This window comes from Marmota marmota, unplaced genomic scaffold (genome assembly GCF_001458135.2).
Source record: "Marmota marmota marmota unplaced genomic scaffold, marMar, whole genome shotgun sequence".
NCBI lineage: Eukaryota > Metazoa > Chordata > Mammalia > Rodentia > Sciuridae > Marmota > Marmota marmota.
In genome coordinates this window covers 14,143,442-14,170,750 of record NW_026000048.1, presented here as the reverse complement: position 1 = coordinate 14,170,750, position 27,309 = coordinate 14,143,442, and the positions used below count along the sequence as shown (strand labels likewise).

The 27,309-nt window shown below is 38.4% G+C and overlaps 1 protein-coding gene across 1 annotated transcript in view; it reads left to right on the top strand.

Moving 5' to 3' along the window:
- Positions 1–12,795: 12,795 nt before the first annotated feature.
- Thnsl1 (threonine synthase like 1) overlaps positions 12,796–27,309 on the top strand; it is a 186,254-nt gene continuing 171,740 nt past the window's right edge. The window contains exon 1 of the mRNA XM_048812678.1: positions 12,796–13,006. The gene's annotated coding sequence lies outside the window, so the exon portion shown is untranslated. The remainder of the gene's footprint in view (positions 13,007–27,309) is intronic.

Below are 27,309 nucleotides of genomic sequence, written 5' to 3'. Positions count from 1 at the left end.
AGTAGAGGAACTTTTGCCACAGCCTGGAAATGCCCAGGGTTTTCTATTGATTTTAATAAAGTAAACAGTTATTAAAATCCAGACATGTTCAAAGCTCCCCAGGAAATCACTGAGAAGTAAAACACAGTCCCTGCCCTTTGGAGGTTCATGTTTATAGCCAAGCAGAGCAAGTAGAGCAAGCCAGCAACTCTAAAATAACGCAAACCCTAATAAAATGGCCATAGCCTCCTGACTCCCTCCATTGCAGCAGATCTTAATAGTTATTAATGATAATAACCTCTTATATCCCAGGTGGTATGTTTTATTAAAAACACATGTTAAAATGTTGTCCTCAAAGATAGCTCTCGATGAGTCCAGTGGACACACTTTCAGAGAATAATAGATAGCTGTTCAGGAGGAAATAAAGGGTTTGGAGAACATAAGCAGCTTCTGTCCAACTGCCTGTCCTGTGCTTTGCTGGTGGCCACTGAAAGGGCTGAGCATATAGGAAATAGTCTTCTTTCTAATATGAAAGGCATATTTGTGTCCCATGGAATGAGAGGTATGTGTGGTATGAGAACAGGACCCAAGGTCATGGCGGGGCTCACAGTTGTAACACATATTTCGTGAGCTATGCTCCTTCACAGGATCCTTGTTTGTTGATTATTCACATCCACTACTTCTCCTGGATTAGTCCTGGGGCGTGGAACTATTCTTGTAATTTTTATTTGTTCTTCACTTTCATCATCATTCTCTATCTTTGTGATTGTGGAATTTCATTTCAGTCTTGAATCCATTCCATCTCACCCAACCTTTCAGTAGCAATTTTTTTTTTCTTTACTATTTTCTCCATTTTTGCACATCTCAGCAATGTTGGTATTTCTTAAAACTGTTAACTCTTGGATCAAGTAAAGGATTAGAAATATACATAATTTTTATAAACACTGGCATTTTGAAGTCCAAATAGATGTTTTATGGAATAGAAATGTGAAAATTACTTTAAAAAATTAAATACTCATTTATAAAATATTTATTAATAGCTTATAAACAAGAGATGCAAACTATCAATTATTATCTGTCATCTGACAAGGTTAATATTTATCTAAATTGTAAGTAAGAGTTATGTAGACTACAATGCAAAAATAAAAAGTTTATGGTTGATAAATTTTGATAAATATATTAATTCATGAAACCACTGTCCCAATCTAGAAAAACATTTCCATCACTTCAGGAAGTTCTCTTGTTCCCTTCTTTTTCTTTCTTTCTTTCTTTTTTTTTTTTTTGGTACTAGGGATTGAACCCAGAGGCACTTTACCACTGAGCTACCACCCCATTCTATTTTATTTTATTTTTTTTAAGTTTAAGACAAGATCTCAATAAATTGCATAGGGGCTTGTTAAGTTGCTGGAGTTGATCTTGAACTTGCCATTCTCCTACCTCAGCCTCCCAAGTTCCTGGGATCAGAGGTATACACCACTGTACCTGACTCTTCTCATTCCTTCTTATAGTTGATCCTCAGCACCCATGGGCAACCATTGTTTTGATTCCTATCACCATAGGTTAGATTTGCCTATTATTTCATGTGATAAAATTCTATACTTTGGTGACTGTCTTCTTTCACTTTTTTTGAGATTAATAATGTTATTTTGTACATTAGTTGTTATTTTTTCTTGCTGAATAGTATTTCTTTGCATGATTGTACTATGATTTGATTATACATTCAATGGTTGATAGACATTTGGTTTGTTTTCACTTTGGGGCTATTCATAAGAATGTGTACAATAGATGTTGTGTACTAGGTGTTGTGTTTTTTTTTTTTTCTTCCTGTTGGGTAAATACCAAGTACAAGAATTACTGAATCATAAACTATATATGTGTAGTTTTATTGAAAAACTTACACTTTTCCAAAATGGTATATCATTTTACATTCCTATGAGAGTCTGAGTAGGCCAATAATCTCACCAACATTTGATGTTGTGAGTTTTTAACATTTTAAAATAGTATTTCATTGTAGTTTTAATTTGTATTTCCTTGATAACTAATAATATTGAGCATCTGTGTGTTTATCTGCCATTCCCAGGTTTTCCCTGTGAAGTGTATGTTCAAGGCTGTTGCTCATTTTTTGAAATGAATTGTTTATCCTTAATATTTATGTGTAATTTTTCTTTATATATATTTTTCTAGATAAAAGTCATTTTTTTCTATACATTGGTTTGTGTATATATATTATAAACGTTGGTTATGTATATAAACTTGTATATGTGTTTATAGATTATTATGTATGTGTTTATTTTATGTATTTGTCTTAGTCTGTGACTTCCCTTTACATTTTCTAAATGCTGTTTCTTGGTAAATGTAGTTCTTAATTTTTTGAAATCTCATTATTCTGTTTTCTTCTGTAAGCTTTTAGTTCTAGCTTTGTGTTTAGCTCCACCATCCAAGTCTGATTGCTTTTTTGTATGCTGCTCGACCTAGCAAAGTTCATTTCTTTTCCCAGATGCTTATCCAGCTATTCCAGAGCCGTTTGTTGAGAAGAGTTTTCTTTTCTCCATTTAGTTATATTGGGACCTTTGGGAAAATTAATTTATCATATATGTTTGGATCTATTCCTGGATTGTCTTTGTGTTTTTTAAATTCCACAGGACTTTCTACATTTACTACAAAGTCATCTGTGAATAAGCCAGTTGTACTCGTTCCTGTCCGACCTATCATGTCCCCTCTTGCACAGATTATAAACTCCAGTACAACACTCAGTAGCAGTGGATATTTTAAAGAAACATTTGTTTTCCTAACTGGTTCTTTAAATAAACTAAAGATGTTTTACATTTCTTTAGGTTGAACCTCAATGAAATACTCTTATATGTATTCTCTTATTTTGTCTAATTAATGACTTATGGTTACTATCCTGAAAGTCATGCAAGAATATTTAAGATCAGTAACATTTTATGACTATACTATAATACTATCAGGCCCTGAATAGCATGTCTATTGTCCCCAGGAAGTCAAATACTCATCCTGAAAGGCACAGGTTTGCAAAGAGCGGTGAGGAAAAGGCTCAGAAGATTCTATTTTCTTTAATTTACATGATTTTTCCTTAAGAAAGAAGAAAGACAGCCAGGTGTGATGGTGCATGCCCATAATCCCCGTGATTCAGGAGGCTGGGACAGGAGGATTGCAAGTTCAAAGTTAGCATGGGCAACAGCAAGATCTTATCTCAGAAAATAAAACAAAATAAACAACATCAGAAAAAGGAGCTGGGTGGTAGAGCATACTTGGGTTCAATCCCCAGTAAGCAGACAGAGAGAGAGAGAAAGGAAAGAAGGAAGGAAAGAAGGAAGAAAGGAAGGAAGGAAGGAAAGAAGGAATGAAGGAAGGAAGGAATGAAGGAAGGAAGGAAGGAAGGAAGGAAGGAAGGAAGGAAGGAAGGAAGGAAGGAAGGAAGGTTGGTTGATTTTTGAGATAGTTAAGCTGATAGACAAGGTTGCTGTCTTAATTGAGGAGCTACGATGGGACCATATGTGCTATTGTCATCTTCAGAAACTTATAGAACAAATACATAGACAAAGCTATCACTGTAAAATCTTTTGTTGGAAACTATGAATAGAATATTGGGTCTATTGAGTTCTCTAATGGTCTTTCCCACATAGAAAGAAATGGCCTCATCATAATCAGAGTTCATTAAAATGTGTTTATCAGTCTAAAAGGGGCTGGTTAGATGAGTTCAGAGAACAGTTGTGATTATTGTCCTGGAAAACCCAGCATTTAGACCTAGGAAAGAGGGCAGCCATTTTGAAGGAGAGAAAGCTCTTCATAATGCAGCTAATAAAGGTGACAAATGTGTTCTGAAATGTATGCTCAGCTGTCTACCTCTCCTGGCATAGCACTAACACCAAAGTTTTGGGTAAGTTGGTTCTTTTTTGAGAATCTCTGTTCTATGGATCTATTGACACCTTTAACTAGGATTAAATTTTATTTTATAAATTGATACCTTTTTTCCCCCCAGAAGAAAACAAGGACAATTTTTAGGAGCATTTTCATGGCTATTCCCTTTATTCTTGCCAAAAAGTAATGAGAAAAGCCTACAGGCTCAGTTCCATTTTGGTCAAATTGCAAATATGTGACATTTTAGGAATCTCGAGCTGCTTTACTCTTCACACCCATTTAATCACAGTTTGGTGACTAGGGTTTGATGGAATAAAGTCGTTCTGTAGATTCACTGCAGTTCGGGTTCTGGGATTTTGTAGCAATGATGGTTTCAGAAGAGAATGGAAAAAATAAACACACTTAGCAACTCAAAGGCCAGCTGACTTAAAACTGGCTCGGACATTCAGAACTCAGCACCATAACTTTTTCAATTTTTTTTTTTTCTAAATTGCAAACAGACTTGTGTGGATTTTTCTTTTGTATATTTATATTTGAGGCAGAACCATGTTGGGGGTATTCCTCGTGGGCATAAATTTACATAACTTTTAGAAATTTAATATAAGACCCAGATTTCGTATTTATTAAAACTGGGAGCAAAGACTCAAAAGACATGTGTTTATTGGCTGCTGACACCATTTCCTAACCATTTTAGTGAGACTGGATAAAAATGTTCTTCACACACAGTAGCACCCTGTACTCTGGAGTGTCAAAGAGCTTTACAAAACGTTAATGTAGACTCAGAAGCCTCAAGTATGTCATAATGTGGTGGATACTGTATTGATGTGCATTATAGGTATCAAAAGGAGACACGTGCTACAAAACCCTACCTATCAGAGGTTAACCAAATTACACAGGATTATGCAGAGGCATAGCTGTCCACTGTACTTCTCCTTGGGTTTAGGAAAAAGGCTCTTGAGCTTGAATTTCCATGACTGTGATGAATCTAATAATTTTAAACTTCCTAATTTACTTACAGAATATGTATACCTTTTAATATAATCTACATTCAAAATATTTTATGGACTTTGACCACATTGAAATCAAATAGTTTAGGGGAGCCATTGTGATATTGTAGAAAGTGTGCTGTGTAGGATACAGAAATTTAATTCAGTCTCTACTGTTGCTTGGGTCCCCTGACATTCAGCGTGACATTTTAATATATTCCTAGACTTTTTTTTGCAAAAACAGTGTAAATAAAGGATATGATGCATATTCTTAAGATATTATCCCAAACCTATCTTTCCTTCTGCTTAAAGTATGTTAGGATTTGGGGGGAAGTCTCTACTAATTCATTGTATGGCAGCCATGAAATTAGTAATTATGGTAATATTGATGCTGGCACGGACTTGATTGGCTTAAATCAGAACATCCTATCTTTCTGACCATAGCGTTGGAAACCATCAAATTAGGGTCAATGAGACATAATGATATAAATGGTGAAGACTCTGAGAAGAAAGCTTTCTAAGTACCTCAAAAGGAAATTCCTCATCTTGATAGGGTAGGAAGTTCTAGGACCTCTTACAACCATGGTTTACCACCATGAGTGGATCTGGCTTAAGACAAAGCTGGAGCTTTGGGAGTGAGGCAGAAGGGCAGAGATGAGAGATAAGCAGGTAACAGAAGTAAGAATTCATATGGCCTGAATAACTTCTGGGTCAAGATCTGGACCATTCAATTATGAAAGCCAATAAATTTTCTACCCTTTTATTCTTCTTCTTCTTCTTTTTTTTTTTTTTTTTTGGTACTGGGGATTGAACTCAGGGGCACTTGACCACTGAGCCACATCCCCAGCCCCATTTTGTATTTTATTTAGAGACAGGGTCTCACTGAGTTGCTTAGTGCCTCGCTTTTGCTGAGGCTGACTTTGAACTCACGATCCTCCTGCCTCAACCTCCTAAACTGCTGGGAATAAAGCATGTGCCATCGTGCCTGGCTCCTTTTATTCTTAAATTAAATCCATTTCAGTCCGATTTTCTTCCACTTGTGACCAAAGCATCTTAATTGCTAAAAAGGGGTTGAATTAGAATGTAATCACTACAGCCATGCTGTCTAATAGAAATTTCTATAGTGATGGAAATTTTGTGTATATATACTGTCCAATATGGAAGTAGCTACATGTAGCCACTAAGCATTGGATGTGCCTAGTGATAGACCCAGTAAAACTTACTTTAATTAATTAAAATTTAAATAGTCACATATGGTTAAGGTTACTGTATTGAACAGTGAGTGCATCACTAGGTAGTCTTTAAGATCCCTAATAGGTCTAACATCATATGATTTTATGAATGTATTTAAAGCACATTATATCCATGAATGGATCCATATGTTACCTAAACCGTTGCCAACACACACAGACATCTGACTTCCAGTAAGAATGGATGTATTAGATTTATGTTTTCATTCAAAGCTACTATGGCAGTTAATTTCTGAGCAGATGATAAAAGATCAATATTGGCTACTCCTTTCTACTGTAGGCATTTTATAGCTGGGAGGACTTGGGTAAATTACATAAAATCTCTAATGATAATTTGAAGACTAAGTGAGAGAATACATGTAAAAAACTCAACATAGAATCTTTCCTAGAATAAACTCTCAATTACTGGTAGTTGAATCCACTGTGATTATTATTACTTAAGACTTAATATCAATGAGCAAATGCTGTCCCCCTCCTGGTATGTAGGAATTTCTACATATGACTGAGTAGACCTATGAAATGTTACTGAGATATGGACATGTTAAAGTGAGGATAGAATTACAGAGCTAGTAATCCAATATAATATCGATGTAGAGAGAAATTAAATCTTAATCATCAAAATGATCAGGAAATTAGTATAGGAGACAAAATAGAAACAAGACCTCCTGGTTCAAAATTCAGGTCCTGTCTACTCTCCTACAGTGCTCTTTATTTTGTCTTACCTTTTCTCAGAGTTTTCAAACTGCCTGACATTCCCTCAACTTAACAAACAGGTCAATACTGGCAATTTATAGAAAATTACATTTGTCTTCTAGGCAGTTTTGCAATAACAAGATAATCTTCTCAAGACCACTTAACCTCACAGTTGACTCTAGTTTCATACTTCAAATGATGGGAAAACTTCTGCCGTCAGTATTAATTGAACATCTGAATCATAGATGTCCAAAACTGAAATATTTGTTTTGATTCCATTCTCTATTTCTTTTGGAAAGTATTTCCTAACAGGGGAAAACCCGCCTTTTCTTGAGTTTATAGTACTGAATAATTGTGGCCAAAGGCAGAATCATTGTATAAATTACTCATTGGGTCACAGATCTTTCTCTTCACTTACCTCTCTTGTCCATGGGCTACCATATTATGGCTTTCAAAGTGGAGGAAATAATGCCTTAAATCTTAATCCCTGCTTATTTAATACTGAGGTAGTTTAGCATTGGTTCAGGGAGGCAGGACACCACAAATATACAATTTATCACTAAGTAAATGGATGCTTTTTATTCCACATATATGCATGTAGAAGATTCAAAATCATCTCATTCCTTTTTCACATGACACTAGAGGTATGGACTTGTTGGAGTGTGGGTTTTGTCACTACATCATCTCATTAAAAATGATTATTGGCTGGGCATGGTGGCGCACACCTGTAATACTGGAGACTCAGGAGGCTGAGGCAGAAGGATCACCTGTTCAAAGCCAGCCTCAGCAAAAGCAAGGCGCTAAGCAACTCAGTGAGACTCTGTCTATAAATAAAATACAAAATTGGCCTGGGGATGTGGCTCAGTGGTTGAGTGCTCCTGAGTTCAATCCCCAGTATCACCCCCTCCCCGCCCCACCCAAATGATTATTAGACAGCTATTCCTATTAGATTGTAATTGGTACTTTACAACTGGAAAATTGGAAGAAGACCAGATCCCATTTGAGTTAATTTCACTTCAGGTTGCTTCAACATGAATCTATTTCAAGTATCTTTTAAGCTACTGCACGAAAGTAAGTTTAAAATTAAAAGTATCTGTCCTACAAGAACTTTTTGTTCTTATGATCCATTCGAAGCCATACCAGATGTTTTAAGAGACTCAACTCACTGAAGAGTATTTCCACGCTCTTTGAAAACCGCTTATCAGCAGTCTGTTGTTTCCGTGGCTGTATGAAAGAGAAAATCTTTGTAGGGCTGCCTCGTTTCTTCCCTTGTCATTAAATAGTTTGGTAGTTAACATTTTCTCCAAATCAATGTGTGCCTTTTAAAAAAAAATACTAAAGGGTTTGTTTTTTTTAAAAAAATGTTGTTATAAATGATGATTACACTTTTAACATAACTCACCAAAAATGTGCATTAAAACTGCTTTCGGGCATAATGTGACTTTTGGTGGCTAGAATGGGAATCAATGATGAATTTCAGAATTATTTCCAGGATAGGTCACCCAAGCTCTAAAAAGCAGAACATAAATTTTTAGAACAAAACCTATGTGGAAGTTGTGGGCTTTCTCTATTTCAATCAACTTTAAAGAGTGCATGGTGTTTACACCCAAATTTTTAACAGTATAATTGAATTTATGGACAACAGTGCAAAATAAAATCACAACCTTGAAGAATATAAACGGTGTGTCCTATGAAAAATCTCAAAATGCAAAGTATTACTGCAAACAAGAAAGAACTGTCAGACATATTCAGGAAAGTACTCTGATACTGGTAGCCATAAGTCGTATCTTATTGGAGAAATAAATGTTACGTTTGATATATACATAAAAAGATGCAGTGGGTCAAGGTTAATCATATCATCCATTGTACTTCTTCACTTTGAAAGCTCTGAGAGATCCAGTAGTGAGTCATAACTGTTACTTCCAAATTAGATCAATTTTGAAAGAAACCTATTCCTGAGACTAGCTGATAAATGTCATTTGTAATGGGAAACATTTGCTTTCTGGCCAGTCTAGCACATTTAGGTAGACAGTAATGAGTTACAGCTGAAGGGTGGAGAGCCTCTGAGAAGAAGTATATTTTTTCTTTGCCAAATATAATGAAAAAAGCATGACTTCCAACTACCCCATTATTGATAGTCATTCAAGAGAGATTCTTGTAATGTGACTATTTCACAGGAAAAATAAAAAAATAAAAACTCTACTGGAAAGTCAGAATAGAGGATTATTACAGCTCAATGAGTAGTATGAAGCCATAGGAAGAACAATCAAGATTTATCGCTATAGAAACAAGGATACAAATTAAAACAAAAAGTAACTGTGACTTAAAGTATAAAAAAAAATAAGTGTATGATAAGCCACATATTAGGATGGACTAGTTTGTGTTTTTGCTACAGAAACATTCCAAATCTCAGGTGCTTAAGACAAGAAGGCTTATTTTTTGCTATGCTTCATGTCCAGCATGGTCCTGCAAGGAGGATGTCTGTCTTTGTCACTGGCCTTTCTCTAATCAACATGGGAGGTAGAAGGGAACACTGCAGTCCTTAGCACTGGCAATGAAATGCCTCCTTGCAGAAGAGTCACATGTCACCTTCAGTTCTAATTCATTGGCCAAAGCAAGTCACATGGCCATGATCAACCTAAGAAAAACAAAGTAAATTCTACCATATTCCTGGAGAAAGGTAGATTGGAATATCTGTGAACAAGCTTTAATGACCACCACATCACATTTGACAAAAGAAAAACTAGTTATAAACCAAGGACCATTATGTATAAAGAAATCCACAGAAATCATTAATAACAACAACTGGAAGGTTTTGGGGGACTGTAAAAGGAACTTTTAAAATTTGTTGCTAATCAATATGTTAATATTAGTTAATTTAAAAAAAAAGTATTGCTTAGGTCAAACAGAAGGAAACACAAATGATCATGAGAAATAATCTTAACATAATATGGTTTTAGCAAGTCACAGACAATTTTGAATCAGTTTTATTAGAAAGCGTGATCTTTGTTAGTAGATTTCAGTCTCTTGTGTTTTTTATTGTTTTGTTTTGCAGTTAAGCCAGAGAAAAATCTCTCTCATCCATTGGACTCTCAAATAAAATCTTTTGCAGGATCGTAGCATATGAAAATGGAGTGTATAAAACTGGATTCTAGGATTGGGATTAGAAGCCCAGAGACCCCTAGACACTAGAGTATCCTAGATCGAAGTTTTGAAACTACTTCTTAATGGAAAATGTCTGGTGGTTGAACAATGGGAGTTTGGGTTTTAAAAAGTCAAGAATTATAAGTGTGACGATGGGGGCTCTCCATTCATTTCTATATTAATCTATTTGATATGTTTTAAAGAAGTAGTGAAGTGTTCCTTCTCCAAATTAATTATGTAATTCATGTGATGATATTATTTATATCTTTCTGTGATTGGGCTATGTAGATCTTAGTAATGGGTGTTATGACTAAAAAGTTTCACAAAATACAATTTGCATTTGCTACACGCAGTCAACTCTGATGTACCCTATTCTATTCTCTGCTTTTTTTTTTTAATGCCAATTTCAATCCATGAAATTGTTTCATGACCCATTAAAGGATCACCACTGTAGTTTGAAAAGCACTGTCCTTAAGGAAGTTTCTAGTTGGTAGAACACAGGGATAGAACCTGTTAAATATTCCTATCGGGGGCTGAACTGGGACCTTGATCGAACAACTGACCCTGTCAGCAGATGACAGGGTGGAAGCTAATATGGCCTTACTAGGCTGCGATAGTGAGCCCAAGAAAATAAGTTAGAGCTTTAAAGAGCTTAAATGTATAACCCTAATCTTGTGTCTAAAAGATATAAATCCAGCCAGGTGCATTGGTGCACGCCTGTAATCTCAGCAGCTTGGGAGGCTGAGACAGGAGAATCATGAGTTCAAAGCCAGATGCTGCAATGGTGAGGCACTAAGCAACTCAGTGAGACTCTGTCTCTAAATAAAAAAATACAAAATAGGGCTGGGGATGTGGCTCAGTGGCCGAGTTCCCCTGAGTTTAGTCAAATAGTAGCCCCCCCAAAAAGATATAAACCCTATATGACAAATAGAGGAAATATTTTAGATGTATTTTATTTTTGTGGAAGGAGATATGGGTCAAAAGTAGAATATATAGAAGTATTTCAGGACATTAATTTACTAATAGCACAATATGAGTCATCAGTGTTGAGTGTTTGCCAAAATAATTGGGTTAAACAGAGGTGAAAAAGCAACCATATGAAGAGTCCTGAGAAGCTTCTCTGACCGGAACTGATTTGAAGATTTAGGTTTATTTCTGAGGACTGTATTTTAATAAGAGGGGTGAAAGCAAATGAAAGTCAATTCAATAAGGAAATGGGGAAGGAACCATATTCCATGAAGAATAGTTGAAGGCTTCAAGGATGCAGAGCCTGAAAACATAAGTGTAAAATAATAGTGGTGTTCAAGGATGAGGCTAATACTTTCCTCTAATATGAGATCCTGTAAAATAGGTATTATATTTGTGCCCTCTTCTCCAGAGGGCAGAACCATTCATTGATTCATTCAACAAACGTTTCAAGTACCTACCATGTATCTATTAAGCAGGGTTTTAGAAATACAGAGTACAACATCAGCTCTCCCTATCCCAAGGGACACAGGACAAGTTCCAGGGTTCTGTAGTTTGTATTTTGTGGCAGCACTGTTTCCTTCCGTGTAGAATTGTTTTACTGTCCTGACTTACGGCCTGTGTGTTCATGTCACCATTCAGCACCAATCTTTCAAAAGTTTCCAATTACATTTAGGATAAAATCCAAAAGGTACCCAAAGGCTCATTTGCAAATCTTTCTATATTTTCATCAATATCGCCTTTCACTATATACCCCACACTTTAGCTGTTCAAAATTAATTTCAGTTCACTGAGTGTTCTTTCCTATTGATCCACCATAATATCTCAGTCACCACCCATAACATGAAACCTTCCCTGACTCCACCTGGTTATGTTGCATGAGTCCTTCCTCTGGCTCCCAGAGTACCCAATGCCACTTTGTCACTTATCCCAGTGCATGGTGACTGTCTGTTCATTTATCCTTAGCACCAGAAACAGTGGGTGGCATACTGTTGGTCCTCAACAAGTGTTTGCTAACATCAATGAATAGATGATACATAATCACTCTGGTAGTTCAGATAGCCCCAACAAATAGTTGTCTCCAAAGATTAAAATGTCATCGACTTTCAAGTGAAGTAAGCCAATCCAAAAAAAAAAAAAAAAAAAAAGGCCGAATGTTTTCTCTGATAAGTAGATGCTAACCCATGATGGTGTTGGGGGGGCATGGGATGAGTGGAGGGACTTTGGATTGGGCAAAGGGGAGAGTGATGAGGGGAGGGGGTATGTGGGTAATAAAGACGATGGAATGAGATGGACATTATTATCTTTGGTACACATATGAAAATATGAATGGTATGACTCTACTTTGTGTACAACCAGAGAAGTGAAAAATCGTGTACAATGAATTGAAGAGTATTCTGCTATCATGTTTAACTAATTAATAAAAAATGTCATTGACTTTCAACTTTGGATAATGAGTCTAAATCGGGGAATGTGAGAGATGTCCTCAGAAATTTCACTTCTTCTAAACCTAAGGCCAGAGGGGTCATAAACAATCCCATGACAGGAAGCACTCTCCTTATCACAGAGATGGAAGAGGAGGCTTTGAATTGTTGACAGTCACCTTCGGAGGGTTATCTCCATTTGCTGCTCTGTAACTTGTCCTCATATTGCAAGAGACACCAGCATTTCCCTTCTGTGTGAAGGCTGACACGGTGCAGTCTGTGTGTTGGGTCAGTAAAACAATCTCACATGAAGGGCAGCACGTTGTCTGTGGGTTGTGCCAGTTCAGGAAAACAGTGCTTCCTTTGAGAGACACAAAGAACCACTGTCCTTCACTCTTTTTTTTTTTTTTTCCTTCTCCAAAAACTATTAGAGTCCAAAACTCGCAGTGGAGATCACAAAAGCTTCTGGAAGACTGAGCAGAGGGCTCCAGACATGGTACCTGTAGAATTTCAGCCAGAACCAAATTAGAGGACACAGCCCACAAGATTAGGGCAGTCAAGTCTCCTTTTTGCCTGTACTTTAATCTGAAAGAAAAATAAGCTCCACCAAAACCAGAATGTCCCTTTTCTCTCAACATCTATCTGTTCCAGACTGTGTGTCCTTTTCAACAGAGTGAAGCAAGTAAGTCCTGCATGCCACAGTGTGTTCTTGGAAATGTTTACCCACATGCTAATGTTTTCCATGACGCTGCCACGCAATTCACCTAACATAAAAGCCTTAGAAAGTATTTAAATGGAGACTCAGTGACCATCTAAGGTGAGTTCTATGTTACCTGGGAAGTTGGACTGACTAACCACTAAGATCCCTTCCTGTATCTGAAACTAGGAGGTTAGAAGAGGGAACATATAATTCATGCAAATCTGTGGCAACCTGGGGGGGTCACATGAATACCCAAATAGCTTAAACGTGTACATCACTGCCATGAATTCAAGTGCAGAGGGCAAGGGTCATCAGGAGAGAAGGCTTATGGGGCAAGGATGCTGTTAAGAATCTACGTAACGGGGTGGGGCTGTAGCTCAGTGGTAGAGCAATTACCTAGCACATGTGAGGCACTGGGTTCGATCCTCAGCACCACATAAAAAATAAACAAATAAATAAAAGGCCTTATGTCCATCTACAACTAAAAGAAGAAGAAGAAGAAGAAGAAGAAGAAGAAGAAGAAGAAGAAGAAGAAGAAGAAGAAGCAGCAGCCGCTGCCTCCACTGGGCACTTGTCATATGTCAGGCAGCTGCTGGGGTCATGAGGATGAAACTCGGATTGCTTTCAGATGAGTAGTGGAAAGAGTCACACCCTGGCCATTACAATAAGATGACATCGGTTGCACTGTACTTATGAGCTATGTAGGTGGCTAGGAGAAGGAGGAACTAACCTGGTCAGGAGGCAGCATAAAAGAAGGCTGGTTGAATGAGGTGACAAGTTAATTTAAGCTCAAGAATGAATAACAAGTGGATTTGTTTGGAAGGAAGGCATGGGAAGATATTCCAGGTAGAGGACAGAAAAAGCAAACATTCAAGTGTGAGAGATCATGGCTGACTCGGTGAGATACAAACAGCTCCTTAGCATGGTGGCCTTGGAGGATACAGGAGACCCTCTAGAGAAATCAAGGCCGACTAGGGGCAAGACTTCAGGAAAGGAGGAGACCAGAGGCAATGGACTTCCCAGCCTCATATCCCAAGCATGGCAGGACTGACTGAAAGGCTCATGCAAGCCAGAGCAATAGACATCTCAAAAAAGACAAGAATCCCTCTCCCTCCATCCCAAGCTATACTCTAGTATAGTTGGCCCTCTGTATCCTTGGGTTCTTCAATTGTGTATTCCACCACGCACAGATTTTTCTTGTCATCATTCCCCAAACAACATAGCATTACAATTATTTACACAGCAGTGATATTTTATTAGGTATCATAAGTTATCTTAGAGATGATTTGAAGTATGTGGGAGGATGTATGAGGTTATATGCAAATACCGTGTGATTTTGTATGAGATCGAACATCCATGAATTTGGGCGTGCACAGGAGGTCCTGGATTCCCCCCAGTCCAAGGGATGGCTCTGGAATTTTATCCTGGGATATGGGTGTAGATGCCCAAAGTTAGATTTCCTGGTAACCTGGATTATGGTTCAGAGAATACGTGATTTTTTTTTTTTTTTAGAGAGAGAGAGAGAGAGAGAGAGAATTTTTTAATATTTATTTTTTAGTATTTGGCGGACACAACATCTTTGTTTGTATGTGGTGCTGAGGATCGAATCCGGGCCGCACGCATGCCAGGCGAGCGCGCTACCGCTTGAGCCACATCTCCAGCCCCAGAATATGTGATTTTTAAAAAAATTATGTATATATGACATTTTTACACCTGAATTTCTGGATTAAGATTTATACCTAAATATATGTATATGAGTATATACATATATTACATATTTATACATATAATAAATATATATAACTTATTATACATATATAAATGTAATGGTAGTTAGGCCTTATAAAAACTTATATATGAGGTATTATTATTCCTGTATTATAGTAATTAAAAGTGGAGACTACATGAAGAATAAAAATGAATAAAAAAGAATAAAAACTCTCATTCAAATACCTTTTTTACAACTGAGGTTAAAAAGATTTTAAAAAAATCCAAATGAATCTTCAAGTTCAAAGACCAAGCCTAGAGAAAAAGCTAAGGATGCTAACTTGCTTTATTTTATTTATTTTGCAATACAATTCCTTGTGCATAGTAGGCAAGCACTTTACCACTGGGCTACAGCCCAGCCTAACTTGCATTTTTAAATTTCATCATTATCTCTTCCCCCTTTATAAGGCAGGTACTACCTTTTTGGAGGGGGCTGCTGGGAATTGAATCCAGACCCTTGTGCATGCTAAGGTGCTTTACCACTGAGCTATACCCCCAGTCCAAATATTGCTTGCTTGTCCCTTTTTTTTTTTTTTTTTTTTTTTTAAGAGACAAGTTGCTATGATGCCCAGGTTGGCCTTGAACTTCTGGATTAAAGTGATCTTCCTGCATCAGCCTGCCAAATAGCTAGAACTGCAGCTGTTTGAAATTTAAATAACTTAAGGTGATAGGAACATTTAGGGCAATAAAGGCCCTGCCTGGGTCTAAAGGGTTAATTAACCTCTTCCTGAAAAATTTCTTGCCGTACTTTTCCATAGAAGAAAAGCAAATAAAAAGAGAGGGAAACTTCTGGAAGGGTTGCTATTGATAATGGGGCAAGAAGGAAACCCAAAGGCCCTGTAGCCTAGGGATAATGCCACAAGACCTGTGACAGTAACCTGTCCCTGGTGGGACAGGGACAGATATTCCAGCTCTGCTATAAACCTTCTCCTAGCTGAAAAAAGAAAAAAGCCCACTAAGTGCCAGGAACCCTCACCTGTGTAATCTAATTGAAGCAAGAATACTGTGTGGTAGATGTTATTTCCACTTTATGGGAAAGAAAACTAAAGATCAAAATGGTTAAGCTCTTGCAGTCAGACAGCTAGAAACTGGAAGGGCTGAGGTGCAAACCCAGGTCTTTCCTATCCTCAACCCAACTACTTTGGTTTTAGTTCCTTCCACTCCCAGACCCCCTGCCCCCTCATTAATTTCTATACCATCCACCCTTAGTTTTTCCATTTGTAAAAAGGGTCCAGAAAAAGGCTAGAAAACAGAGTGAGTAAATATGAAAATGTTTAGTAAGAAAAAGTGTAAAATAAATGGAAAGAATTTCTGGGGTAGAAAGAAATGTGGAGATAGGTTTTGCACCATGGAGAAGCATCAGCTTCAGGTCCCCATACACAGTGTCAACAATCAGAAGCATTTTGATTCCATTACATATACAGGAGGAGCTGGGAGCAGAGAAAGCATGCTGTACTTCCCAGGGACTGATTAAAAAAAAAAAAATCCTTGAACGTGAGGAACTGTTCCTTTGTTACCCAGCTGCTGCTTTTGAATCCTGTGTTTGTGTTACCGACAATTGCCACGGAAGTGTTTCATTTCATTTATTTATTATTCATATCCCTCCAACTTCCAAAGATCAATGCTGGTCATGGAAGTGAAGCTTTTACAATTTTTATACTCTAGATCTTATCAAACGACTTGGTTTTACTTATATGTCCGTTTAAAAATCATGAAGCTAATACAACCACCAGTCGGGAGGCCACAGCAGTTGACTTGAAAATTAAAATATTTGGATGTGACACAGAAGTCTAATGCCAAGGACATACTGATCTGCGACTGAGGAGCTCAAACACAAGAGTCACAATCTTATTCTCTCCTATGTCGAAGAGATGCTCTGCTGATTTAATCTCTTTCATCTGCCTTGCGGCTCCCAAAGCCACAGTTATTTTGAAACCATGCAAGGGCCTGGTAGCCGTGAAGAGCCTACTCCTGGGAACGTGGCTGGGACCAGAGATCCCTGCGGACTCTTTGTTCGGTCAGCAGAGGATTCTCTCGGTGGCCAGCTGAAGGCCTTTTCTTTGTGTCGTGATTGACAGACATGAATTAAATATCACCCCACTGAGCTTTCTGATTGGTGAATGGTGATGTATTAGAAGAATGACTTGGGAAAATGGTGCTTCGTGATGGGGGGAGGCAAGACCAGAAAGGCAGGGCTCTTTCAGCTAATCCTGAACTTGACAAAATAGCAGAGACCCTGATTCTGAGCCCTGTTTTTTTTTTTTTTTTTTTTTTTGGCTGGGTCTGTCTGTTCAGATCTTGAAAGGGATGATTCTGGAATGGCCTAAGAGAAGAGAAAGGATGAAACCAAAGGAAGAAATAATTTGTAAAAAAGAAAAGGATGTGTTTTCTTACTGACATTTCTGCAGATGTGCTTCCAGTGTTTTGTTCTAAAATGGGTCTGGTATTGTCCCTGAGGTTCCCTCCACCCCCCCTCAATTTATCAGCAAGGCAATTAGTATTCCTTAGGGCAGTACTATGTGCAGCGGAGTCCACTCTATTCCCAGCAAACACTGCACAGCCTTGGGCGTAAACAGCTCTGCACACACAATGCTGTGATTTTGAGTGGGCAGAAGCAGTATGATAAGAAAAGTACAGAGAGAAGTGGGAGAGTAAGAAAGGCATCCCAGAATTCTAGGAGATGCAGCATGAATGTGGCTAATTCGATAAGGAGGGAGACAACAGGTGCAAGATGACCCCAATAAACTTGTTATCTGGTCTCAGAACCAGTAAGAGGTTTGGGTACGTGCAAAGTAAGGTGGTTGAGTTGGCTTAGATGATGAATCCTTAGAAGAGAAAAGGGTTCTGGGAGCATGATTTTGTGCACCTGTAGTCCCAGCTTCTTGGGAGGCTGGGGCAGGAGGATGTTTGAGGAATTTCAGGTCAGCCTGGAATCTGTCTCAAAAAAAAAAAATAGTCATAAAACAGAAAGGAGTGATTGTAATGATAACTCACAGTGGATGGAAACTGCATTTTAAGTCTGACTTCATATTTTGCAAATGATAATGTTTCTGATGTATCTAACATATATTCCAATGTGAGAGCAGATAGGGTTCTTAGGTTTGCCAGGTGGATTTGCTACCAGTAATACTGATGGAAGAAAACATAGGGCAATTGTTTTGCCCAATTTTCAATAGATATTGGAATAGTTTTTTAACGTTGAAGTGAACACAAATATTACTTCTACAAGATGAGAAGAAAGCAGAATTATTTAAATGTTGGCCAGACTTTGGATAGTAAAAAGGTGACTTGTGCAAATAGTTTGCTTAACCTGGGGACTTCTTACTAGATCTGAAAAATTAGTATCAGTATTAGGCTAGGAGGTCAGGGACAGGCCCAGAATCTTCAGCTAGGACAACTTAAGAGGCAAGTTCAAGTGAGTAGGTTAGAACAGGATGAAGTTACCCAGATGAATTGCAGAAACCTAAGCCAGGCACTGTCCTGGACAAACTGGGAATAGAGGTGTGGTAACGAATTAAGAAGCACACCGCAGGGGGGCTGGGGTTGTGGCTCAGTGGTAGAGTGGTAGAGTGCTTGCCTAGCATGTATGAGGTACTGGGTTCGATCCTCAGCACCACATATAAATAAATAAAATGAAGGTGCATTGACAACTAAAAAAAAAAGCACACTGGGAACAGGGATCAAGACATTCCAGATGAATCTGGGCATGGGCGTGGTGGCACACACCTGTAATCCCAGCAGTTTGGGAGGCTGAGGCAGGAGGATCATAAGTTCAAAGCCAGCCTCAGCAATTTAGCATGGGCTGGGGATGTGGCTCAGTGGTAAGTTCCCCTGGATTCAATCCCCAGTACCCAAAATTTAATAAATAAATAAATAAATGAAATTCCAGGGGAACGTTGAGAAAATAGTTTAAAATCCTGGCAAGAAATTTAGCAATCGATAGAAACTATAGGACCAGAAACATGCTTGAGCCAATGAGTTTATTTGGTTGCAAATCTGGAATGTCCTTGAAGAAGCAGAAGTGAACCTTGCTTGGCATTGCCAAGTTGGGGAAGAGATGTGACTCATGGCTCTGGTGAGGTGTGTTAGGATTGGTGGTGAAGAGAGAAGTCCAAGGTAAACCTGTAGGAGTGCAAAGGTAAAGAGCTAACCACTTACCTTCTCTGACTGCTGAGGGTATCGCCCTTCTCTGGGGATTAGAGTTAAGGAATTTTCATGTCTATAAAAGTTATAATCTAGGTGAGGTTCTTAGTTTAAAGATGGAATAATTTGAGTCAACTGCTGGAGACTGTGGTAAATAGTTGCCTGGGTGTTGCGCATTAATGCGGCAATGCCAGCTCCAGGGAGCCTTCCTACACTGGAAGGAAATGTGAGGAATAACAAATATGCTTTCTGAGTAGTTCAACAGCTTGCTGAGCTGCAACATGGTGTATCCACCCCCTCTTCACCATATTTCTTTTCTTTCCCAAAGCACACTGTGTTGCTTAGAAAATTTGTTAGCTATGTATTTCTTTGGTTCCCTCATGAATCCAAACAGTTCAGTCCTAATGTCTTGGATGTGATTTCGTTCTGAAAATGTCACCAAAGGGAATGGGATTATTAATTGGACAAGAAGTGGGCTGAGCAATGGCAGAGTATATTTGTTTGCTAGGGCTAATCCTAACCCTCAGTGGGATGGTATTAGGAGGTGAAGCCTCCCAAGGGACCACATGGTAGAAACTTGGTCTTCAGTATGGGAGGGATGGAGCTAAGCCACAGGCCCTTAGATCACTGGGGGTGCTGCCCTTAGGATGCAGTTCTTGTGGGGCCTTGAATTAGTTCTCATGAGAGGGTTGTTACAAAAGAGCAAACCCATCTCCCTCTATCTTGGCTTCCTATTTTGTGATGTGATTTCTCCCTCTTACATGTGCTCTCACCACTGTGATTCCATCTGCCATCAGGTTCTTCTCAGAGCTCGGCTAGCTCTGGCACCATGCCCTCAAATCTCCAGAACTGTGAGCCAAATGAAACTCCTTTTTTATTTTTTGTTTTATTTTTTGGTACCAGGGAATTGAACACTGGGGTGCTTAATTACTGAGCCATATTCCCAAATCTTTTTTATTTTTTATTTTTTATTTTGAGACAGGCTCTCACTATGTTGCTTAAGGCCTCACTAAGTTGTTGAGGCTGGCTTTGAACTTGCAATCTTCCTATCTTGGCCTCCCAAGCTGCTGAGATTATGAGTGTGTGCTATTATGCCTGGCTTGAACCTCCCCCCCTTTTAAAATAAAGTTACTCAACCTAGGGTGTTTCATTATAGTAAAAAAAAACTGTACTACTACAGGAGATGATTAGGTCATGAGGCCAAAGAACTCATAAATATTAGTGTCTTTATGAAAGAGACCCGAGACAGCCCTCCTTTTGCCATGTGAAGGCACAGCAAGAAGATGCCGTGTATAAATTAGGAAGTGAGTTCTCATCAGATCCTGAATCTGCCAGCACCTTCACCTGGGACTTCCCAGCCACTAGAAGGATGAGAACTAAATTCTGTTGATTATAAGCCATCTAGTCAATGGTATTTTGTATCGAAGCCCCAAAGGACTCTAGCCCTTAATTACCTCTTTAATAACCCTATCTCCAAACAGAGTCACATTCTGAAGTATTAGGGGTTAGTACTTCAACATAAGAATTTGGGGTTGGAGGACACAATTTAGTACATTACATTGGAGTCTTAGCACTAGAGGCTTTCCTGAATACCCAAGAGATATAATTGCTTTGGGGTCTATAAGATTGTGGTAGGCTAGTCTTCTTATAAAAGCAGAATATTTATGGACCTATAACTAGTCAATTTTCACCTCAGGAATTACACACCTATTTAATATTATACCTATTATTATCATATTATCATATCACCCATATAATTGTCATATCAATATCAACAAATATTTACTGAATGAATGAATAACTCTCTATCTTATGAAGACTCATCCTTCCTTGTAAGAAGGATTTGACATTTGAGAGGGAGGCCAAACTCTCAGGTTACTCTATGGATTGCCTCCTATTGAATGAGTTGTGGAGAGTATCCAGTGGACTATCAAGCATCATAAATAATTCAAATTAAGCAACCCTTGTCAAAATAAATTAATAGAGTGCTCTTTATGACAGAATTACTTCAGTTTCCTCAAATCTGTTGGCTCATTCACCAACCTGAAAACTTCAACACTAAGGAAGACCCGAGGCTACCCACCATGAGTTTAAGATTCTCTCTTAGGGATGGAGGGAGAAATACTGGAAAGTGCCTCCTTCAAACTGAGCTTCTGTGAAAAATGGCAGATTCGCAGGGATGGGGACAGGAATTTTTTTGTTTCAAGTCTAGTCCAGACTACAGCCAAGCAAGCCTCCTGGTTAGTTACTGAGCCTATTCTATACAAATTTATGGGGATGTGAGACCCTGAGTGAAGTTCCAGTCTCACCCCAGAGGACTCTGGCATAATTTTGTTGGCTGTTGCCCTTAAAGACAAGGCCTTGTTCTGGGAACAGTTTTTCCCTCGGCAAATATTTTATCATAGTCACAGCAGCCATGAGACCAATGTTAGGAATACCTCTAAACCAATACAATAGTTAGCAGAATGAGTAAAGTCTGAGGTCAGAGCCAGGAGAAGAGACGAGAAATGAACTTCTATAATATCTAAGTGTCAAGGATGGGATGATTCTTTTTTTTATTGTGGTAAAATATGCATAACATAAAATTACCATTGAACCATTTTTAAGAGTATAGGTCTGTGGCATTAAGGTAATTCATGTTGTGCGATTATCCACAGAACTTTTTCGTCTTTGTGTTGGGGATATAGCTCAGTTGGTAGAGTGCTTGCCTTGCATGCACAAGGCCCTGGGTTCCACCCCCGCACCCTCCCCACATAAACTTTTCCATCTTCCTCAACTGAAACTCTGTGCCCATAAAACATTAATTCACCATCCCCTCAGTCCCACATCCCCAGGCAACCACTTGTTCTACCGTATCTCTAAGGATTTGACTAACCTGGGTAACTCAGGTAGGTGGAATCATATAATATTCTTCCTTTGGAGATTGGCTTTCTTCACTCAGCATATTGTCTTCAATGTTCACCCTTGTTGTAGTGCATGTCAGAATTCCCATCCTTTCTAAGACAGGATGATATTCATTGTATGTGTATAACCACGTTCTGTTTATCTCCCTATTCATCCCTGGATGCTTGGATTGCTTCCACCTCTGAGCTATTGTGAATAGTGCTGCTGTGAACATGGACATAAATGTATGTTCAAGTCCTTGCTTTTAATTTTTTAAAAGGAGGGGTGGGCAATGCCAAGAAGTGGGGCTGCTGGTGGAGTTGTTTCTTAAAGCCAATCCTCTCAGCCCATCCTCAAGCCACAAGGGAACCACGAGGACAAATGGACACAAGCAGCCCTAAAACTGAGGAGAAATTGGGAAAAGAAAATGGGGCAAACAAGTGTTGGAGAAAGGAGTCTGAGAAGTAAGGACTCTCTCTTTGGACTTCTGAAATATTGTTTCTCAGGAAGCATTTCTGCTTTCATATTAAATATCCCCTGTTGACCCCATAGCTCCATATCCGTTCTGTTTTACCGTCTGTACCACTTTCTACATTGGAGGTTATTTATACATGTATCTGAGGTTTCCTATCGAACTGTAAACTTCCTCAGGGCCATAACTGCTTCATACATCTTAGAAGCCCCAATAGCACCTACTAGAGTCTCAGGAGCATGCTTGCGGTCAGTAAATATTTACTAAACAGATGGAACTAATACTTAACATTAGAGAAACAGATCTGCTTACTCATTTCCTGCAGTTCTTCAAAGAAAGCATCACACTCATGTCAACTTAGATGTTATTAATAGAAATTGAGTAACCAGAGGAAGTAATGATACCATTGTGGGGAAAAGGAGTAAAAATGTCTGAGATATAAGCAATTCTAGGCCTGCTATAGGTAGTCTCTATCCTAGGTATGGGAGAAAATCTAGAAAGAACCCAGGGAATGGTTAGCAGACAAATGAAGACTCTGGAAGCTGGCCGGTGACAAGCAATTGAGTGAATTGGCCATTTAGCTTGCAGTCAAGCAGACATTCGGGCAGGCCTCTTGTTTGCAAAGATTCTTGTTTGCAAAGACTTAAAACGCTTTTTTGTAGAAGAGTAAGCAGATTTAGTTTTGCTCCAGAGGCAGGTTCAAGACCAATGGGTTTAAGAGCAAGGAGACAAGGTTCAATAATAAGAGAGAACTGTTAACCTTTTAAAGTTGAGCTCTTCAACAACAGAGTAGACTTTTTGATAAGGTGGTGAGTTCCTTGTCAATATAGATGGTCAGAAATGCGGTAGAAAGGGAAATACAGACTAGATCCCATAGATTCTTGTTTTGACCATCATAATTTTTCTTCTAAGCCTATACTCTTTTCCGAGAAAGAAAATGTCCTATTCAGTTTCAAGGATGCAATATCATGTGTGTGTGTGTGTGTGTGTGTGTGTGTCTGAGGATATTAATCCTGTGTCCTCAGGAAAAAAAAAAGAACTTCTACTTACTGAGTATCAGGATACTGGTTTTGCTCAAATGATTGACCATTCTTACCTGTGAACTCATATTCTTGCTTGAGTCTCCTGACACCCTCTCTGCTTCATTTGCTTCCTGGCATTCTCAAGCAGGGGCGGAATCTACCTACAGACAGATGAGGGGATGCCAGTAGTTAGTCTTCTGGATATGGGAGTCCACATTATTTCTGGGTGTTTCCAAGGCATTCTTCCAAAGCTCATATTATTGCTCCTCCCTGAGGTCAGACACATCTACTTGGAAAGGAGAAATCAGAGGTTGGCCCATCTGATGCTCCTAATGAACTTCTGAAACCAGTCAACGCTAAGTTTGTCTCTCAACTCCCCTCTTTCTCCCTGTATCTGCCTCCTTCCAGCTTCAGGTTGGGGGCTCAGAGCATTCTAGAATGATTTCTTCCTTCAATGATAGCCTTTTGCTTTTTGAAAAAACAACTTCCTCTATTGATCCAGTCCTGCCTGCCTTTTCTTATTTAGGAATTCCTTTTTCTTTCTGGTCCATCAAGAATATCCCTTCCTGTTCTCCAGTTATATTATGTAATCTCTTTTGTCATTTTCAGGCATCTGTGCTCTGTTAACCATCTTAATCCAATCTCCTGTCCCTTTCAATTCTAAAAGTTATAATTTTATGAATGCAAAAGGCAAAGTAAACAGAAAATGCACACAAAAAGAGCTCATTTTAAATCTGTTATTTCTGATTATAACAATAATAGCACAGAGACAAAATCCAAGATCATTTACAAACAATATCAACATCAATCACCATATTACTAATCACTGTGAATGTTTTGGGATATACATGAAACAACATGTATACCCATAAGCTCCATTTATATATATGTATACACATATGTATATAACATACACAAATATATAACTTGCTATCTATTGATATATATGCTACTTTTATATGCATAGATATATGGAATAAGAATAAACTCTCTGAATAATCTTAACTATACTTGAATCCCTCTTAAACAGTCATGTGATTATTTCAATTATCAAGGCAAGCATAAACTGCTGGTTACATTTTTTTATTCTCTGAATCCTTTTGTTTTTTCTCATTTTCCTGTGTCTTGTGATCCTCTTTCACGAGTTAAACACAAGAGGTTTGTTCCCAAAACCTTTGTTTCCTTTCCTATGTGTATGCAAGGAGTAGCCCACACAAAAACAGGGCACCCTGGGTGACTGGAATAACACATCTACACTTCTTTTTTAAATGAATTACTTTTAATTTTTATCAAAGTAACTCGTGAATGCAGTTTTATAAATCTAATAGTAATGCCAAGATGTTTTTTAAAAAGTAGAAGCCTGGCACCATGGTGTGTGCCAGGACCTGTAATCCCAGATACTTGGGAGGCTGAGGCAGAGGATTATTTGAACCTGGGGGCTTGGGCAACATAGCAAGAACCCCATTTCCAATCAATCACTCGGTCAATCAATCATAAGATGCTTCCCCAACCCAGTCCTTTTCTCTAAAGGTATCTGCTTCACACAGCTTCCTGTGGCCTTTTCCTCCGTAATTATGTTTATGCCACTATCTTTTGGACTTAGTCAATTATGGAATTAAATCATCTATTAGATGAGATGATACCATTGCTCTCCCTACTTCTCATTCTTTCTGGTTTATATAATAATTCTTGGGAAAATCAATATTCAGAGTTTATATTATTATGACCATGTAAATTATTTTTTGGCTAAGGTAACAGGAATAGCATGATTATGTTCCTTTTCCTATTCAAATTTAAAATATGTTCCTGGAGTTATTGACTCTTTAATATCTTTTCTTAATTTACACAATCATCAATTTTAACTACTCTAATAGCTCTGGAATATGCCCCTTGATTCTATATTCCACTCGATCAAGTGTATCAGTTTTTGTTTTTGTTTTAAATCTGGGAGATCTTCTGCCAGTTCTGCTGGACTGGTTTCACGCCTTCTTTACAACTGTCATCCCATGTTGGGTTCTGTGCTTCCTATAATTTCTGTTTCTTGGTTTTTGCCCTGATTTTCCCAAAGAATGTCATTCAGTATTCTAATATCATTCCGTATTCTGTCATTATCCTTGGTTAACTTGACTGGATATAGAAGTCTAAATTAAAAAAAAAAAAGTTCCCTCTGATTTTTCTAAATATTAAAAGATGATACATTGATCTGTCAGTTTTTTCTATTGTTATGAAGAATCTTAGTACCGTTTTGATTTTTGACAATATTTTTGTAACTGTTTTTTTTTTCTTTTTTTCCTCTCTAGAAAATTTCCTCTTTATTTTTTAGATTGTGAAAGTTCCCAGTGGTTTGGGTCCTTTGCAGTAGGCATTCGACATGCCCTTTTATCTCCAGAGTCTCAGGTTGAGGATAATTTCTTATTTCCTGTTTGTGAGGGTGGGAGAGTGAGGTGGGACAGGTAGCTTGTGCGACTCTATGAGGAAAAGCAGAGAAGCTGCACTGTATATACAGACTTCCATCCAACCCAGTAGCTCTCCTTATCCCTAGGGTATATGTTCCAAGATGTTTCACAGCTGCCTGAAAGCAGGAGAGAGCCAAAGTCTGTATTTATTGTGTGTTTTTCCTATATATATGTACCTGTAGTGAAGCTGAAGTTACAAGTTAGTCACTGCTAGAGGTTAATAACAACTAATAATAAAATAGAACACTTATTATAAAATTGTACTATACTATAAGTTATTCTATATTTATGAATGATGTCCAGAGTTTTCCATTTAACATTTTTTTTAGTCTACAGTTGGCTACAGGTAACTGAAGTCACAGAAAGTGAAACCATGGATAAGAGGAGACTATTCCATCTATATTTTTAGTTTTGCCTCATACAATTTTCAATATGACTTGGTGATTACAAAACCTGAGGCTTTCTCAGGATCTGGGAGGGCAAACAGTCTCTCTTTTCTTTGTTGTTCCTCTTTGCAGGCACTTGAGGTGATTGGGGCCTCCATTCTGGATTGCTATCCCCTCCTTTTTTCTGTCTTTTAAATAAATGTTAATATATTATTCATTTGTTTTTTTCAAACTTTTACTGTTTTTTTTGGGGGGGGCAGGTTTTGAACTGGGGTCACTTGACTACTGAGCCACATCCCCAGCCCTATTTTATATTTTATTTAGAGACAGGGTCTCACTGAATTGCTTAGCACCTCACTTTTGCTGAGACTGGCTTTGAACTCCTGATCCTCCTGCCTCAGCCTCCTGAGCCTGGGATTACAGGTATGCGCCACTGCACCCGGCGTTTTCACTGTTTTAAACCTGATATTTTGTTAGGTTTATTCAGCTTATGTTAAACCCACCATATTTAATCAAAAGTCTAAAGAGCATTCAGTGGGGGTCTTCGAAACTTGAAATGGCCACAGTTTGCTATCTGAGGAGTTATGGGGGACACATTTCAGAACAGGACAAAGAGTAGGGATATGTTTTCTTTTTCCTTTAGTAAACTTAACTCATTGGCCCCTGGCAGTGAATGATACAGACAACAATCATTGACTCTAGCTTTTCCCACTTGCCTGAGGTCCTATCTGTTGCTGACTTCCCCATCCCTTTGTGTTAGTCAGCTTTTCAAATACCTGAGAAAAACAGCTCAGAGGAGGAAAGATTTATTGTGACTCATGATCTCAGAGGTTTCAGTCTATGGTCAGCTGGCTTCTAGGCAGAAGCATCATGGAGGAAAGGTGTGGCAGAAGAAAGCTGCTCAGCGCCTGGGAGCCAAGAAGTAGAGAGAGACCGCCAGCATGGTGGCCCACACTTATAATCCCAGCTCGGGAGGCTGAGATAGGAGGATTATGAGTTCAAAGCCAGCCTCAGCAATGGCAAGGCGTTAAGCAATTCAATGAGATCCTGTCTCTAAATAAAATACAAAATAGGGCTGGGGATGTGGCTCAGTGATCTAGTGCCCCTGAGTTCAATCCCCAGTACCCCCCCCCCCAAAAAAAAAAAGTATAGAGAG